Here is a 10,926-nt window from a genome sequence, read left to right as displayed (position 1 = left end):
CCCACTCCCTCCCTTTGCTACCCAGTCTTGAGCAGTCTGTGGTCTCCCACAGGGCGTAGCTCTTTAGAGGGGGCCTGTGTAATAGATCTGCCTGCTTCTTTGCCGTCAGCACCTCCCACTGATTACATTTCTGGGTTTCTTGGTGTCCTGGCAACTAGGCTGTGCCTTGGCTGTCCTGAATGTGAGAACTGTTGAAGAATCTCCAGGGATTCTTCATGTCTTAACATCCTTCATCCCATTTCATCTCCCCCTGCCCATACCTTCCCTTCCATCCTTCAAAGTACTGTGCCCTCAGGTTTAGTCTTCCTTTCTCTTCTGTTCTAATCTCCCTACGGCAGAAGAAAGAGGGAAAAAAAAAAAAGACCATGTGCTCTAGAGGTAGGAAAGGAACAGAAGAGTCTTTTCCCCTCTTGGGTAGCCCTCTAGTTCACAGGCAGAGGGCCAAGGCCATGAACCTTGGCCTCAAATGGGTGGAGGAGGAGATTAGCAGGCTGAGTCCTTACTTCCCACTCCCCTCCGTGTCCCCAGAGAGTTGACTTGTTTTGACTGGAGGAGGGGTGACTCAGCACAGACCCTTGATAGGAAAATAAGCCTCAGAGCCTGAAGGGAAAGTAGCAGAGGGCCTGGTTCTTTCATTTTAGACCAGAAAGCTTTCATGGAGTCTAGGGAAGTTGAGTTCTCCTTGTTCCCAGTGTTGGCAACTCTGTATAGAATTTCCCAAAGGAATGTCCCTGTCCACAGATAGGCAGTGGGATTTCAAATTCAGAGTGCAGAGATGGCCCTGCACATACTAGTGGAGAGCTTTATTTAGTCATACTACACCACTGTGCTTTTACCTACTAATTACTATAACCACTAGTGATTATGATATGATAATTAGCACATGCTTTTTTTATAACTCCCAGAGCACCACCCCAAAATAAATGATTGTGTCTAGTGGCAAGGCGGCTCCTAGAGACATTCATTCATCCATTCACTCACTAGATATTTAGTGATCTACTGATGGCCAGGTCCTGTGCTAGGCAGCCATTGCTGTATTTTTGTTCTCTAGACTAAAAGGTCACTCCAGGTAAACAAGGCTAACTGGGCTGCACAAAATAACCACACAAGAGACACAAATACTTTTTTCTTTGGGGTCGCTGTGACGGCTCCTCTGACCTTAAGGGTCCGAAGGGAGACAGAGAGAGAGAGAGAGAGAGAGAGAGAGAGAGAGAGAGAGCGCGCGCGCACACACACACACACACACACACACATGCATGCTTTTTTGAGGAGAAGCTATTCAAATGAGGCAAGGGGTCAGGTTTCAGGAGGCTGAGTCTATCTTCATGATGTCTACTGTCAGCAGGCTGACTGATATCCTGGTAGGCCACACCCAAGGACAGAGTAAGAGAAGGGGACACACACAAAGCACTTCCATGGAACATTCTATCTTAAACAGGGCAAGGGGTTATATTACAAAGGAACAGGTGAGCATAGCTCCACCCATGGGGCTGTAGGAAGACACCTCCAGGCACAAAGACACAGTCACTGGAAACCTAGAAGAGTGGAGCAGTCTAGCAGCATGGGTGCCTGATGCCACATCGCCCAGCAGGGGAATTAACTCAGTCACGTGTGAGATGGTCTCCCACAAGCCATGAGCAGGAAGGATATGGTCCTTGGATCACAGTGCTGATGCACAGCAGAATGGATAGTCACCAAGCAATTATACCCAGGGAATGTGTGTATCCAAAGTGGAAGTGCAGTGTGTATAAGAGGGGTACATGACCCAGTGATGGCTAGGCCCCCTGTAATAATAACTTTGAAAGTGATCTGTAGGATGAGAGGGAGCAAGCAAATGGAATCCAACTTAGAGAAAACCTATATGATTTGTCAGGTTTCCAAGAAACATAAAATTAAGCAAATTTTAAGCTGCCTCCTCATGTTAACCCTCTAATGCAATTACTAGGCTAAGCCAATTGCAGCGCCTCCAACTCTGCTTCTATATAACTTGATGCTACTTTGGGAAAGTGTGAAATTCTACTCAGTGGAAGATATAATTATTTTATCCCACTAGAGAGAGTATTTCAGGAAGAAGATGGCACCAGGGAAGTAGGCGTGGTAATCAGGTTCTTCTGTTATTTCCACAATCAAATCCCAATGCCCTGGGATGGTCTGGGTCTGTAATAGGAAATATGTTTGTCTCCACTTGAGCAACAACATCCTTCTTATCAACTGCTGTCCTGAGGAAGATACTGATGTCCTTTTGCAGGAAACTAACAGGAAAAGAAAGAAAGCTTACCACTAAATGAACTTCCTGAAGGCAAAATGAAATGGCTGATGCTCTGGCTACAGCATAGGAAAGGGCTGAGTAAATAAATACACCATCCCTATTGTGTAGTCAGACCGCTTCTTTCCCTTCTAAAATGGGCCAAACCGCCAAGGGGCAGACAGAGGTCTTTTTGAGTTATTAAGAGGTTTGAAACTTTCAATCTCCTCTGTCTCAAACATAGAGGAAACACAGAATTGGAATGAGAGAAGATAAAAGTCATCAGAAGAGGAACTTGGTATTGGTACATACCTTCCCTTTAGCCTTTCAGTACTTTCTCAGCAACTTCTGCTTTGAGTATTTCTGTGCACAATGTGATAACATTTGTGAATGTGTCAGGAGGAGAAGGGGCCCAGAATAGTGTATCCCAGAATACTGCTAAGCTTCTTTAAATCACAGCTGCACAGGTGACTTGATTTGGAGGCAGAGGTGCAGGTCATTATTACCTGTGACTACTTAGCTTTAATGTGTGACACCATAGCAGGTGCTGCTAGAGAAGGTGACTCTGGATCTGGAAAGAGTTCCAGACATTTCTTAGTGAGGATAATTTTCTTCTGCATGGGACACAGAAGAACATGTGCAAATATTGACAGGGGGTGGGGGTGGAGGAAATAATTTGAATAGACATTCCTGGTCTGAAAAGATGAGATGGAATGAGTTGCAGACTTGGACCTTTCTAGAGAATTTTGGTTTAAGACTCATTTATACTTCAGGAGGTTTTTTTTTTTTTAATTTTTTCTTTTCCCTCGTCTTATGTAATAATCATGTGTGAGCCCTAAGAAATTACTCAAAGCCTAAATAATGGGGTTTCCTTAATTATACTTCCTTGTTTTCCTTGGCCACAGGCCAACCCTCAATTTCTTCTTCCCTTATAAGGAAGCCAGCTTCAACCCAGCCCTGCCTGGTCACCCCAAGCTCTTAGGCATCATGTTCATGTTGCAAACTGGACTCTCTTCTTCCAACTTTCTAATTGCAAAATTGCTCTTTATTCAATCTCGTGTTTCTTACTACTTCCAATGAAGGTGTGGGAGCCTCCTCTTGGGTGTATGCCTGGAAGAATGAGCAGAGACTAGGCTGTGTGACCTTTGTTTCTTTCAAAAAGTGCTGGTCATTGTAAGATCTGATGAGTCAGTCCTCACCTCAGAATGAAAGGAGAAGGAATCCTGCATAGGATCTATAGACAGGCATACTTCCCTATCTCTGGAACCTGAATGGAGCTAGGTTTGCACTTTTGTAGGAGGTGCTGCCATAATTAGTCCATCTTACAGGTTTTGAGCATACCCTTCGTGGTACAGGGCAGGCAGGAAATTAGATAATTGTTGATAATATTTTATGAACCCCAAATCTGGACTTGTACTCTGGCAAGTATAGAGTGCTCAAGGAAAACGGAACAAAATATATGGAAATAAGACCGATCTTGTAAAGTTGCCAGAGTGACCAGAATTCATGAATTTCCTTCCAATAGCTTGGAGAGGCAATTAGATGTTACACATTAATAATGCTAATAATTGGGGCTGGGGATGTGGCTCAAGCGGTAGCGCGCTCGCCTGGCATGCGTGCGGCCCGGGTTCGATCCTCAGCACCACATACAAACAAAGATGTTGTGTCCGCCGAGAACTAAAAACTAAATATTAAAAAATTCTCTCTCTCTCTCTCTTCTTAAAAAAAAAAAAGAAAAAAAAATAATGCTAATAATTACTAATGGTTATGGAGCACTTACTATGGTCAGGTCCTGAATTATATATATTTCCTCATTTAGTCCTCATAAAAGATTTTCTTCTGGTAATTAGAAGAGAAAATGAGCTATTAAAGATACTAAATAAACTGAGTGCTGTGCTGCATGCCTGTAATCTCTGCGGCTTGGGAGGCTGAGACAGGAGTATCGCATGTTCAAAGTCAATCTCAGCAATGGCAAGGCACTAAGCAACTCAGTGAGACCCTGTCTCTAAATAAAAATGCAAAAATAGGGCTGGGGATGTGGCTCAGTGGTTGAGTGCCCCTGAGTTCAATCACCAGTACCCTCCCCCAAAAGATACTGAATAATAACATTAATAGTAATAATAGTTGTGTCAGTTATATACTGTTATATACAATGACCCCAAATTGAACATAAATTTTCTCAATTAATGATTATTATTGTTGTTGGTATTACTATTTTTGTACTGGGGATTTAACCCAGGTTCCTTATCACTGAGCTACTTCCTCAGCCCTTTTTATTTTTAATTTTGAGACAACTTCTCACTAAGTTGCTTAGGGCCTTGCTAAGTTGTAGAGGCTGTCCTGGAACTTGCAATCCTCCTGCTTCAGCCTCCTGAGTCCCTGGGATTACAGGTGTGTATCACCATGCCCTGCTCTCTCATAATTTTATTTTATTTTTCTGGGGAATGAACCTAGGCCTCAGACACTTACATGATAGGCAAGCACTCTACCACTGAGCTTCTACCCCAGCCCCTCATTTAATTTTTAAATGAACCCTACAAATAATATGTTATTTATTATTAGCCCAAATAATAACATGACACCTGCTGGTATTTACATCCTCATGTGATCCCCTCCCCTTGAGTGTAGACTGTACCTAATGACTTACTTCTAACTAAAAGATTGTGGTAAAAGTGATGGAAGGCCACTTCTTTGATTGTATTACAAAAGATTTGTGACTTCTGTCTTGCTACACTCTCTCTGGCTGGTGCTCTCTCTTGCCTTCTTGTTGTGGCTTTGATGAAGTAAACTGCCTTGTTGCAACATGCTCTGTGAGAAGGCCCACTAGGCAAGGCACCGAGGACACCATCAGCCAACAGCTCCTAAGGACCTAAGAGCTTAGTTTAAAGCCTGTGCAGAGCTGAATCCTACCAACAACCATGTGAATGAGCTAGGAAACAAAACCATCCCAAATGAGCCTTGGGATGACTATAGTCTTTTTGAGAGACCCGGAGCTAGAGAACCCAGCTAAGCCACAACAGGATTTCTGTCCCAGAGAAACTTTGAGATAATAAATGAATAAATGCTGTGATTGTGATTTTTTTTTTTTTTTTTTTTGAGATGGGAGTCTCACTATGTTGTTCAAGTTAGTCTCAAACTCATGAGATCAAGTGATTGGCCTGCTTCAGCCTCCTGAGTAACTTGGATAATAGATGTGGGCCACCATGCTTGTCTAATGTTATTTCAAGCTACTAAATTGTAGGGGAATTTGTTACACAGCAAAAGATAGCTAATACACATCTTAAGGAAGAAAGCGAAGCCTAGGGAGATGAATTAACTTTCAAAAAGTCACAGTTAGTAAATGGCAGAGCCAGGACACACACACACACACACACACACACACACACACACACACACACATTTTAATACATTAGGTTTGAGAGTCCAAGTTTGAGTCTACTATTTTATGAGGTTCCAAGTGATTGGGTCACTGGAGTTCTAGAAGGCATTCTACTCTGAGAAACCTTGGAGAGTAGCCATGTTTCCAGGAAACTCTTTGTGCATGTAAAACAGGAATGAACAAAAGTTTAAATGGTGCTAAGTACTTTGTACAGCCCACTCCCTGCTGCAGAAGAATGGTGGATCCACCCATAGATCTGGTGATAGTAACTAGGGGCTCCTTTCAATAAGCACAATGGCAGAGCTAAGAGCTAATTGCCTATCTATTTTATAAGCCCTTAAAATCATCTTACTTATAATATGCAAGATGGGTTGAGGGGGTAAAGTGCTCTTTCTTTTCTTTTCTCTTTTTTTTGTTTTGTTTTCACTGGGGATTAAACCCAGGGGTGCTAAACCACTGAGCCATATCCCCAGCCCTTTTTATTTTTTGAGACAGGGTCTCATTAAATTGCTTAGGTCCTTGCTAAATTGCTGAGGATGGTCTTGAACTTGTAATCCTCCTGCCTCAGCCTCCTGTTTTTTTTTTTTTTTTCCCCTTGAGGATGAAAATAAATGTACTTAGAAATAATAAAGCATAGTATAGTATTTAAAAGTCACAAAAGCCCTGGAATTAGAAAGCAAATGGTTCTGAGAGAACAGCCCCTTCCATTGACTTTTTTTTTTTTCTTTCTTTCTTTCTTTCTTCCCATCCATGAAACAGAGCCTTAAACCTTGAAACTACAGTGCCTTGTTCCAAGGTGGAAAGCAGCCTGGCTGCCCGGGTTGGGATGGTAAAATCATCTTCTCCCAGATAATCTGCCTTTGTTTAGTCAGAGTTTTTTTTTTTTTTTTTTTTGGCAGTGGTCACCTTTATGAAGATACGGACCTCAGCTGACTGCATGAATCTATCCTTCCTTGTCAGTCTGCCTTGGTGCCAGAGCAGTAGGCTTTGAACTCACAGAGGATTTCCAGGTGACAGAAGAATAGTCTCATAGGCTGGAGCCCTGGCACACTTCCCCTTTTAACCAGTGGCAGAGACTGTGCTTTGCTGTTGCAATTATGCAACCTGGTGTAAAGTCCACAGCCAGGGAGGGGTTGGAGCAGGGCTCAAAGCTGGCTCAGCACTCAAGTTGGGCTTCTGGATTCTCTTTCTAGTTTTCTTTATCTTCTATTTTCCTGACCCAATGTCTCTCTTTTCCTGTCTTGTCTTTCCTGGCTATCTCTCTCTCCTCCCTTTTCTCTCTCTCTCTCTCCCACTTCCCTTCTGCCTCCACCCTCTGGGATCCCTAACCAGGAAACCACCTCTTATCCAGTATCTTGGCTTGCTTCCAACTGCTAGTGGCAGACAGCTCTGGCCCTTGTCTGCTTTCTGAGTGATTTTCTTCTCCATCAGTTGTTTGTTTCTCTAATCCAGTTGGAATTGGAATTAGAATTGTGTATAGAATACTGGGGAGTGAGGGGGGTGCAGTATGGGGGAGATCCCAAAAATAAAAAACAGAACTTTGCCATGGTGAGATTTTGCTTCTCTGGACTAAAATAGATATGAAAGGAGATTTGGATTCTGCTCTCTTGCAAAGTGACATTATGAAAAGAGAGCTGGAGAAGAAGTAGCATTACTACCCACCAAAGCCCAAAACATCTATATCACTCTTCAGATATTGAGACATGGCTCTGATCCTCCATTTTCCACTTAATTGGATTTATAAAGGCTATTTTTTTTCCCTTCATATACCTGCCATCCTAGTCTTGCTCCAGTAGCTCTGAACAGATACCAGGTTTGCCACCTACACAGCCTGCCTCATAACACAAAGCTCCAGACTCCCAGACTCCAGTGTTCTTGCTTTCTAAGAGGGGGCCCCAAGAGTCAGGGAGAGGCACAGAACACAGGAAGGAAAAGAGAAGCTGGATGGAGTAATTACATTACAAGGTTACTTCATGCACAGAAGATCAAAATGTATGGTTCAAGGAACAATCTCTTCAGTACTGACAGTCTTTGATAACACAATAGACTTCTGTTAGTTCCAAGCATTTTAAAACATTCATGTTTTATAAAAAAGGCTTTCCTTCTTACTGGGTTTATGTATTTACATTTTCTTTCTTAACTGATTTTCACAAAGAATGGCGGTCATAAAAGTACATATACATGTATGAGCAAAAGCATTTATGAAAACCATTAAGTGTTTGAATCAGGATGAATAACTGACCTTTGTGCAATTTTCCCCCACATTTTGTGATAGTAATTTTGTTGAGTTCCTAAACTTAGATGGCAGGTCCTCTTAGTGAGACTGGCCTAATTCTATGTTCTCTATGGCACCAAGTCACTGTGGCTGTGCAAGAGCCATTATTACTCAAAGTACCATAATAATGGCTATTCCCTCCTATGACGTTATTGTTTCCTATCTGCCAGGACATTAATTGCCTTCTAGCTTGCTCTAAAATTGGTAGTATAGCACACTGCCAAGGCTAGAGAGAAGAAAGCTGCTGGTGATATATTAAAAGGCTGTGTGAAAGAATGCATTGCTGTTTCCTTCTCATTGGGACATCTTCACATTTGCATGTTACTGCATTTATTGTGGGATGTTAGCTAAGGCTTTCATCTTGACTTCCAGCTTATCATGGTCAATGTCTGATCTTTCCTTTAAGTAAATGATTCAGACATCTCTGAAGTTATTTTGGCTTTTTCACTTCCTTTTATGGGCTTTTTTCTGAGTCAGTGAATTGAATGGGAGGTTATTTCTAAATTGGAAGGTGAGGATGAGAGAAGGAGGAGTAAAGTTCCGGAAAATAACTAGGAAAAGACACTTTTTATGTATAGTTACTGGAGGAATAATTTCCACTTGGTTTGGTAATAGAAGTGTGTAATTTATTTAAATTTGACTAAAAATATAAACTAGAAAATTATTATTTTTTTCTTCTGGATAACAAACCATACAGTTTTAGTTTCCTTGTAGCTTGCTCTGCAAAGGATAGGTTAGTAAGTAAAATAGACAGGAACAAAGAATTAGCAGGAAGAAGGTAGGGGCAAAGTACAAAATTTCCAAAGTCCAGATTCTTGGTCCCACAGAAAGATCCCAATCTTAAAGTAGTGCTTGTGAGGTGAACAGATCCTTGATGGAGTTCGTGTATGTTTCAAGGACTGTGGGTTTGCTTAGTACATAGGTAGATATGTGAAGAAGGTAAATTTAAATATGATTTAGAAATTCAAAGAGTAATTAGGACAGCATTTTCTTGTTCAGGAGCAGGAAAAGTGGGTGGAAATGAAAAAGAAAAGCACAAAAGCTAATGATGAATATATTTCTAGGAGCACAAGAGTTTTTATAGCAACACCAGATTTCTCAAAAATGCCTACTGTGATTTGTACCCAAATGAATAAAAAATGCAATCATTTATTCTTGTGCATTGTGCCAAGAGAGACAGAAAAGAAACAAACAAACAAACAAACACTGCAATTCATTCAATGGCTCTAATTTAGACTGCTAGGAAGAGGTTTAGGAAAAAAAACACAAGCTTTTAAAGTATCTGACACACAGCTAGTAGGACTATTTAAAAACTGATGAACATAAAAAAAAAAAAAAAACAAGCAAGGATGGAAGGAGAGGAGGGGGCAGGAATTCTTATTTCCAGAACATCCACAAGGGTAAAATGTGGCCCGCTTATTCAAAACTTGCTGATGACTGGATGGTCACTTGTCAGAAGCCCTCTAGGAGTGGGTCTGGAAGCTGGAGAGCTCTCGAGGTTACGCTTCATTTTATTGACGACTTATATAATCGCAACTGAAGTGGACTGTTTGCTGCTAAATAGAAGGCTGCTCTTTGCCCTTTAGCTGGGAGATTCCCGGAAAGAACTTCAAGGAAACTGGGAGCATTGGGACCTCAAGGAAAGGGGAAAATTTTATCTCTACAGTACCTTTCTTCCAGGGGATTAGAAATACTTCTTAAACACAACCTCTGGTATTGGTGTTTTGCAAGGGTTACCTCTATGAGTAAGTTGGCACTGATAAGCTTCGCCTTGTAGGAAGGGAGCCGGAGAAGGGGAAGAGTTTTCACTCCACAACAAAGAGTTAACCCTTCCCCAGAAACCTCGGATGTGAGCGTCTGCCCCTTCTTTGCTTTCTACTGCGCAACCAAACTGCACAAGCTTGAACCAACCGTGGTGGTCACATCCTTTGCCAGTTAACTTAACAGACACGTCAAGCAGCCTATCAAAACTTCGAACTGCCCAACTATCAACCAATTACAAATAAAGCTTGGTCTAAGGCTCTCCAGGTCCGGGCGGGGGCGAATACACGGTCCAGGAAAAGGGGCGTTAAAGACGCGATGACGGGCGGGTAAATTGAGCCAATCATAGCAGAGAGCCGCCGCCCCACGGTCCAATGGATAGGTCGGAAGTATGATATAGGGTGGGCCTGTTGTCATGGGGGAGGTGGTGGCGCTTGGTGGCTACTGGCGGCCGAGGTAGAGGCACCAGCCCGGGAGTTGGTCGGGGGCCCCGGCAGGTGAGTGCTGTAACGTGGGCCTCAGGTTTGGAGGCCGTGATGGGGCGGAAACTCCAGCTCAGCGCTCCGGAGGCGGAGGCCGGAGGAAGGGGGCCTGGACTACGGGCCGGGTTGGGGCCGGGGCCAGGGCGGAGGCGAGTTCGCCCTGACTGGGCTGGTGAGAGAATGGCCCGGTTCCTGGAGTTCGCGCTGGGAAGGTAGGCTGGCGCCGGACACCAGCGGGTCAGGCCGGGAGGTCCTTTGGGACATCCCGCTGCTCGGGTCTGGGGCGCTGACTGCGGGCGGCTGTTTGAGAGGTAGCTCCCTGAGGAGACGTTAGCGACTGGGGTCCCAGAGAGAGGGGGGTGACCCAGGGTGACTGGTCCGAGGGCGGGGTGACTTGGGAATAACCAGGACGACTTGGGAGTGAGAGGGGGAGCCCCGAAAGCTCGGGAGCAGCGGGTGCGGCCAGAGCTGGGGGTCAAGGGAACTGGGAGTGGCCCCTATCGGAGAGAGAGGGAGGTGGGGAGCCCGAGGGCGGCCGGGGTCCGGAGTGACAGGGGGCGGCCTGGGTCCGAGTGGGGCGTCTGAGGAAAGGCACTGAGCGGGGTGAGAAGTCTCCTGAGAAAGGCGGCCGTCCGGAGGGGAAGGGCCCCTGCGGAGATGGCGAGCGGCGGGTCTTCCGAGGGTCGGACCCGCCGAGACCGTTGGAACCTCTGGGGGGGGGGGGGCGGGGGGGGAGGAACCGGCGTGCGCCCTGCCCCCCACGGCCTAGTTTGGGATCAGAGAC

The 10,926-nt window shown here is 44.3% G+C and overlaps 1 protein-coding gene across 11 annotated transcripts in view; it reads left to right on the top strand.

Annotated features, from left to right (window-relative positions):
• Window positions 1–10,008: 10,008 nt before the first annotated feature.
• Numb (NUMB endocytic adaptor protein) overlaps window positions 10,009–10,926 on the top strand; it is a 166,785-nt gene continuing 165,867 nt past the window's right edge. For 6 of the 11 annotated variants that reach the window (XM_048798953.1, XM_048798946.1, XM_015493644.2 and 3 more), the window contains exon 1: window positions 10,009–10,157. The gene's annotated coding sequence lies outside the window, so the exon portion shown is untranslated. The remainder of the gene's footprint in view (window positions 10,158–10,926) is intronic. The other 5 variants (XM_048798955.1, XM_048798957.1, XM_048798954.1 and 2 more) reach the window with 3 other exon arrangements.

This window comes from Marmota marmota, unplaced genomic scaffold, assembly GCF_001458135.2.
Source record: "Marmota marmota marmota unplaced genomic scaffold, marMar, whole genome shotgun sequence".
Classification (NCBI taxonomy): domain Eukaryota; kingdom Metazoa; phylum Chordata; class Mammalia; order Rodentia; family Sciuridae; genus Marmota; species Marmota marmota.
The sequence above is the reverse complement of the archived record's forward strand: the minus strand, read 5'-3'. Positions and strand labels throughout refer to the sequence as shown.